Source organism: Anas acuta, chromosome 24, assembly GCF_963932015.1.
Source record: "Anas acuta chromosome 24, bAnaAcu1.1, whole genome shotgun sequence".
In the NCBI taxonomy this organism is placed as follows: Eukaryota; Metazoa; Chordata; class Aves; order Anseriformes; family Anatidae; genus Anas; species Anas acuta.
The window spans coordinates 5,681,543-5,689,491 of record NC_089002.1 but is presented as its reverse complement, the minus strand read 5'-3'; positions in this window follow the sequence as shown (position 1 = coordinate 5,689,491).

Here is a 7,949-nt window from a genome sequence, read left to right as displayed (position 1 = left end):
CGTTCTTGCTTTTTGAATTTCTGCACGCCCAGTTGTGTGCTTCTTCCCAAGTGGGACTCAGCCTGCAGCTCCTCCTGTTTGTCTGCAGCTCCTGCCACCCTAAAGCAGGAACCTCCCCACCCCAGGAACCACCCCCTTGTTTCTCCCAGGGCAGAGCCGTGGCATCCAGCATGCAAATCCCCCAGGGCAATCCTCACAAGCAGCAGCAGGCTCCAGGACATTTCCTGACATAACACTGGGTCAAGCAGGAGGCACCAGATTAGCTTCCAAATCCTTCCCTTAAAAAAAAAAAAAAAAAAAAAAAAAAAAAAAAAAATCCCACCCACCACCCAAAGCCAAAAGCTACCACTTAAAATTGCAGCTGATGAGAGGAGGGGCAGGGAGCAGCAGAGCAGTAAGTGGATGCGTTACGGAGATCAACCCCTCAGTCCCTAGAAATTTCCTTTTCCCCCAGCTCGGGCAAGCCCTGATCGCAGAGATGCTTTGTTTAGCAGAGATGCTTTAGGGTCCGATCAGAAGTTACCACTCCACACAAGCAGCCAAAGTACAGGCGAGAGCTGAACCCATTAACCAGATCGATCCACCCCAAATTTCCCCAGTCCATGGCAGTTCCTGAGCACGTCCTGGAGCTTAACGAGCGTAATGCCCCGTGCCAAGGCTGCACGGAGCTCACCTCGGCATGGGCTAGGGCTGCAGCAGCTAATTAGCCACCGGACTAACGAGAGCAGCAGCCCTACCTGCTGGGGCACCTCTGTGCTTCCTCCCAGAGCTCGGCAGGGCAGGGCAGGGCAGGGCAGGGCAGGGCGCGCTTCCTCCTGAGCTGAAATGGCACCGGCTGCCTGCGCGCCCACCCTCACCGTGCTGAAGGGCAGTGACGACAGCTCACGCACCTCAGGAGACACTCGCAGCACCTTTTGGTGAGTGCTGTAAGCTTACAACAGGAAAGGACAAGCCAGCAGCGATGCTCATCTGTAAATGCTTGAACTCGGGTCTGACTTTGTGCCGCTGCCGCGTCTCTGCGAGGGCTGAAGGTTTTTCTCCTGCCAGCAGCGAGCCGTGGCTGCCCAGCTCCCCGCCTGCACAACGCAAACGCTGGAAGGAAGGGTCAAAGAGCAGGATGGGATTAAAGCAAAGAAGATTATTCAGTTCCTAAACCACCCACCGGCCACCGCATGAAGAGCCAGCTGAGGGAGGATTTTACCCAAGGGCTCTAGGGAACGCCAGGCTGAGGGGTGAGGGAAAACCACGTTGAGAACCGCTCTGATGGAGGTGCTCAAAGCATTTAACCAGCCGGCCAGGTGGTGCAGAAGAAGGGCCTTCAGCAGAGCCTCAGAGGAGCAGAAAGGGAACCAAAACAGCACTCGTGAGAGGCTCGAGGACCCCTCCTCTCCCCACCTGTGCTCCCTGCAGAACGAAGCCAGCTCCAGCTCCTGCGCTGATGCCGCACGAGGGCCCGGCCGCGCTCCTCTTCCTCTCGCTGCTCACGCAGACCTGCACCCAGGCTGGGTTCAGCTTTTCCCCAAGGTTTGTTCCGTCCCCACGCTGTGTCAGGAATGCTGGCAGGTGAGCGGGAGGAGGGCTGAGCCAGGCCAAAGGCATTTCAAGCCCGCCGCAGCAGCGTTCACGAGCGTGCAGGCGAATCTACTGGGAAGAGCTCTCTCATTTATCTTCATTACTGCTCCACCTACCATCAATTTACGACAGGCTTTAAAAAAAATGCTGCCCCCTCTGCAATCAATCCAGGCCTCTCCCCCCTCGAGCTCCCAGAGCAGCGCAAGCTGGGAGGGACCCCAGTGCCCTGGGACCGGGGGTCGGCTGCTGATCAACATTTCTTCTTCCCCAGCAGAAACACTGCTTCTGGGCAGGTCTGTGGGCCCACCTGATGAACGATACCTCCACCTCGTCTGCTAACAGATCTCTTCCCTTTGCAGATATTCAGTGTTGTAAAACAAAGGAGAAAGTAGCCCTTGAGGAGGACTTGTCTTGCCTTTACTGGCTCTCCCCCTTCCTGTACCAGCACCGACGCTAAAACTGGATCCTTCACAATCCTCCACACCCACACCTGTTTTCACAGGACTGAACTCCGGGGCCTCACCGCCTTCCCTTTTTGCTCTTCTCCCCCCACATCAGAGGAGCAGAAACACCTCACAGCAGGCAGGAGGCTCACAGAAGCACCTGGAGCAGCCGCGGGGACAGCCCAGCAGCTCGAGTCCATCCGGCAGAAGAGGCACGAGGCCCTTCTGCAGAGGGCTATGGGAGACCGTGCTTGTTTCTTGTTTATTAACGAGCAATTAGCAAAAGCACGAGAAGCACGATGCCCGAGTCAGGCCGCCGGTTAGCCAGAATTAACGTCCAGTGCTTGCGCAGGGAGACGGCCCGCTGGCAGGCTGAATGCAATGCAGAGCGCTGGACGTTTGTGCATAGGAGGCCTCCCGAAACTCCCCTTCAGTGCACTCATCTTCAGAAAGCAGATGTTTTCCATCTATAAAAGTTTATGAAGGCTGCAGTCTTGTCAGGGAATACTCGGTTCCACTCACAAGCCCCTCTTAAGTAATCTAAAACGTACAGGGAACCTTTTATGGAAGATCATGTTCTAATTATCTCCCAGTCAAAAGCGTGGCTGAACTCAGAAACGAGGAGAAGAAATTGCGAAGTGAGCTCCTGAACAAATTGCCTTCTCTGAAGAAGGACACACAGGAGGACGAGGAGGCAGAGGCCACCAGCACCACAGGACCTCCACAAACGCAGGGCATTGCCTGCGAAGTGAGGGGGCCTCAGCCCAGGCACCACCATCCTGCGGGATGGGCACGCTAAAAAAAAGATGGATTTGATTTCTGACCTACAGCAATCCAGAGCACCCACACTGCTCAGTCACACCCCCATCCTAAATACCCCTCGTCACAGCCACAGACCTTTCCTGCTCAGCATCACATCCATGCTCACACAAGGCTTTTGCTCTCCTACCTGTGCCACCGACCTCTTCCCCCAGCAGGAGCGAGCTGCACGGGGTGTCCGGACAGCCACGCTGCCTGAAACAGGTCCACATCTCATGGACAGATTTATCGGGGCATTTTGACTAACGTTTGCATAACCTGTCAAGGTCTGTGTGGGAGCTTTCATATCCCTCATTACTGAACAAGAGTCATGAAGGGCTGCTCCAGCTAGCAGCAGGGGATTACTGCTCCGAAATCGCAGCTGGTGAGTCACTGTGGGGGAATGCAATAGTCACATAGTGTCACACGTCTGTAACGGATGGCAGCCTGCAGCCAGATTAGAAAAGAAATCAAGAGGTTCTTTAGAGAAGAATCTGAGCTGATGGGGCTACAGTGCGATTGCACAATTCAATGCATCCAGAGGAAAAGGAAAATGTCATTGACCAGACATAACCAAAGCAAGATTCCCAACAGAGAACTGAATTCAGCTCCACGGGAGCACCCTTCCTGATGCAATGATGTGGGTGTGTGCTGAGCATTCCCCAAAGATCAGGCTCACCCAGGTGCCTACCAAAAAGCAAGACGCAACAATCGAAGCTGGAAAAGAAGAGGAAAATGCCAAGCACGTGAGCAGCATCCCTGCTCCCTGTCTTCTCCCTGCAGCACTAAGGGCTGGGGCGTGCAGAGCACACCTCAATTCGGAGGCTCGAGAAAGGGAAAAGGGAGCCAGGAGGCGAGAGGGCAGAGTCTGGAAGTGAAGTTGCCTTTATTAAAACTGGGCGGCATTCAGACCACAGGAGACTGAACACAGAAGCCCACTGCTATTGCTACCATCAGCGTAACCTGGTGTTTAGGGGATATTTTCCCACCACCCACAGACCAGAACAGGGGGCACGTCACCGATGCAGCCTTCAGCTGCAGCAGAAAGCAGCAAGGAGCCTGCTTGTTCTTCTTCACAGCACACGGGAACGCAGGCACTGCTCCGAGGCTGGCAGAATATCAATCCCATCTGCTCTCGCTGCCCTTGCTACCACCACCATCCTCTGCTACGAGCACAGCACCGGCGCACATCTGCTCCCTGCCTCCACAGCTGGTCCCGTTCTGAAGCCTCAGCGCAGCTTCACGTGGCTCCCAACCACACACCCCATATATTAGTGGGCCGGGAGGTGCATCTCCCCTCAGCCTGTCATCTCTGGGCAGGGGGAAGGGCAACAGTAATTTATGGCCGTAAGACCCCCACATGTACGTCTCCTTTTCTCTCTCTCGTGTTTGGCCTCCCCTGCCTGCTGGCACAGGAGGCTGCTGATGCAGTTCGGAGAGGTGCAGGCACTTCGCTCGCCCCCCTCCCCCTGGAATCTTCCTCTCACTTGTGGTCCTTGGGATTCACCCAACGTTTTTCAGAAAAAAAAAAAAAGAGGACCTCAAGACAAGTATGCATTTAATAAGCAGTGAGACAAATAAGCTCCAGTTATCCCAGCAGAATTACAACACCAGAGAACAATTTTCTGCATTCCTCTGAAGGCCTGAAGGAACCCAATTGCCTGCTCTCAGCCTAAATAGGTACCAGACACCAAGTGCTCCATAAGCAAACAGAGCCCTCAAAGTGCAAAAATGAAATAAGTAAAAAGCTTCACATTACATATAAACCAGCCGTTTGCACCTTGTTATTAATGGTCTTGACTATGACCTTTAAACCCCGCCTTGCTCAGAGTCATGGATCTACAAGCCTTGGCACCCTCGCAACAATTCCAGGACAAGGAGGCAGGAACTGAACGGGCCTGGCGGATGCTGGAGGAGATGTGGCAAGGAAAGGCAGGGAACGGGAAGCCTGGGCCAGGAACCGCTCCAACGTGGCAACCAGGGCTAAGGGGTGACCACCTCCAGCACCAACTTGTCGGCACAATTTGGTGACCGCGGTTTGGGACACGATGGGGAGCTCTGCTGCCACAAACACGCCTGCACGCAAGCCAGCAGTGCATGCATCTCTCCCTGTTTTTGGGAACACCCCAGAGCATACAAGTGTGACAGAGCTCGTTACCTATTACCAGATAATTCTGAGGTGGTTTATTAGCACAACCAAACTAGAGCTGCTTCAGGCTGACTCTGTCAGAGTTTTTATTAGCCTAACCTGCCTCATTGCTGCTCTAAGGGTTTGATTATGTTAATATTATAAACCAGTGGAAAGTTTTACCCCTGGGAAGCTGTTCAGCAGTCACCACCTCTGGAGGAGACAACCCTGCAGTGTTAAGTGTCTGAAGAGTGCTCTGGAGGCATTGCCACGTGCCTGGCTCGCTCTCACCTCCTTCCCAGGCAACTGGCACTGCAGATCCTGGGTAGGACGCACCATGCCTGTCATGGACTGGGTTGGAACACTCCTCCTTGTGCAACGGGGCAGAGTTACAGAGCTTATTCGTTCCCCAGATAAAGTACACTTATGGGAATAATATATCTGATGGACACTTGTCAGGCTTAAAGGATTAGCATATCTAAATTACATCAAAGATCAAATAGTATTTGGTATTGAACTTGCAAAGACTTTACCTGAAGTACGCCAATGTTACAAAGTTCTGCTTCATTAAGGAAACAAATCGTGTTTGTGTCATCTCTCTAGATGCATATGCAATAAAGGCCCTGTCCACAAACATATTTAGATACTTTTCATTAAAATCAGTGGTAAAACCGGGCAAATTCACGTGAGAGTTTAGTTGCCTAACTGCTTCAATAGCTTTACTACCTATGGTAACATTTTCCTCTTTCCTTCCTTCCTGTCCTCTTTGGAGATTACTTACACAGGAGAGGTTAGCAGGAAGAAATGCAACATTCCTCTACCTGGGCATCCTGACCAGAAGTTACTCTGGTGTGAGATGCTTTAAGACACTTGGAGCAACAAAAAAATAAAAAAATGTGCAAATTCAAATGCTGCCAGCATGAATCGGAGAGACTACAATCATGCTGCTTCACTGGCTACTCCAAATGAAAATTGGGAAGTCTACTGCATTACACACAACCTATAAAAAAGGGTTTGGGTTTTTGGTGTCTATAAGGTTACCATAGCACATGTTTCAGGGAAAACAGTCAATGTTTATCTGTCCTGAGTCATAACTGTCCTGTTACATAGATATACAAGCGACCTAACTGCACGTGGATCGATGTGGCATTGCTGTGGTATGCATCAGGTGGTAAGTCCCTGCTCCTAAGTGGCTACGGAATGTGGCTATAAAGCATGAACAGTCCTGCTAGGAAATCCTACAGAGCTCCTCCTTCCTCAAGAATTACTGGCACTTCTAGAAAGACAGGAAGATTTTCATTACATAGACTGTTGCCAGCTATACTTTCAGCCTAAGCCCATCCCCTTTCTGTTACTGTTATGTCAGGGGAGGACAGTGAAAGAAAGCAGCTCTTGGGATGATACATGGGAGGCACTGCTTCATTTATAACCCCACACAAATGCTGGAAAATGTTCAACTTTAAAAAGCATTAGGTTGGTTACCTTATGGGCCCCTGTGGACCAAGAAGTGAAATCGCATGAACACAAGGCATCTATTAATCACCGCAGTGATTCCACAGTGAGAAACAACCCCGATGGCTTACACAACTGGGAAGAGTTGAGAAAACCACCTACTAGTAGTAAGGCACCTCAAAAACATCTTGGTAGCACCTTTCTGTAGGGCTCCTCTCTTGACTCCTCAATGAATTCCAGTGTTTAGCTTGGATTAAAGCCCAGTCAAAACAAATATACAGTGGAGAATAACAATGGCATTGCTACCTAAACATGTGTGCATCCTCTTGGCCACACTTGCAAACAGGAGACACGCAGGTGACCGTCAGTTTTATAGTCAATGTTTACAAGGTAAAGAATTTGAAAAACTCAGCCTTCTGCATTAAGGGAGATTCTAGGTCAATTCAAATGGTCTGGGATAATACACATCGCATATTTTCATTTCGCATTCTGCCAAAAGCTGGAATGACAGCTCTACTCCTTGCACGTGCCAGCCAGACCTTTGGCAGGGGGCTTTGCAGAACAGAGAGTACTAGAAGCTGCAACTGTGCTGAAAGAAGACTTTTAGAGAATCAGAATTAAGGAATAGTTTATCTGGACTAATTAAAATATCCCCTCATTCATGAGTGAGTCCTGCTTATGTTAAAGAAGTAAGTAACTTCAGGATGAAAAAAAAATCTTTGCTGATTGATTTAGGTACTACCTCAGAGAATGGCGTAGGCTACAGCAAGCTTCTTCCATCAGGATTTAAAAACTAGAATAATTTACGACACCTTTCAAAGAAGCCATCGAGGTCACAGCTTGCATCAATCTTTCACAAAGATCAGTGTAGATTAAGCATGTAAAACCTCCCTGTTTATTATGGATACCTGTATGCGTATATCTGTGAAATGTATGAAGATGGGCATCTTGTGCTCAGAGTTAGCATTTATCCACAAACCCGTGCTATTTTTGCCACTTCCACATTTTAAGATGCCTTGTTTAACATGAGGCTGCTTCCTCAGTACCGAGCAGCAGACCTGAATGTTAAAGAGTTGACGTTTTCTCTAATGGGGGAAGAGTGGAAATGGAGGTCACACCAATTACCTCAAAGCACTTGGCTGCCACAGCTATCTGTTCACCTCTGCAGTAAACAGACCCTTGTGGCTGGTCCATATGTGAAGTAATTCCTTTGAAGAGTGCTCCACACCTCAGTTCTCTTCAAGACTTGATATCAACAATGATAGTACTTTTTCTTTGGACTAACACTTGAAAGTTCAGGTCTCCCAACGAGACTCCCGTGCAGATACCACAATCACTTCTGGCAGTTTCAGAAATCATCCTGCTTTTCAAGGCAAAGGGATTTGAAAGACAAAAGATGTACAATTAAATCTAAAGAAATAACAATGTGAAATAGAGGAGCTTATACCACAATTTCCTTGTGTAGCGCAAGCTTACAGGACACAGAAGAAACAAATCTTTCTTTGTACACTATAATCTGTATTAAAACAGAAGCTTATGAATACAACAAAACTCAG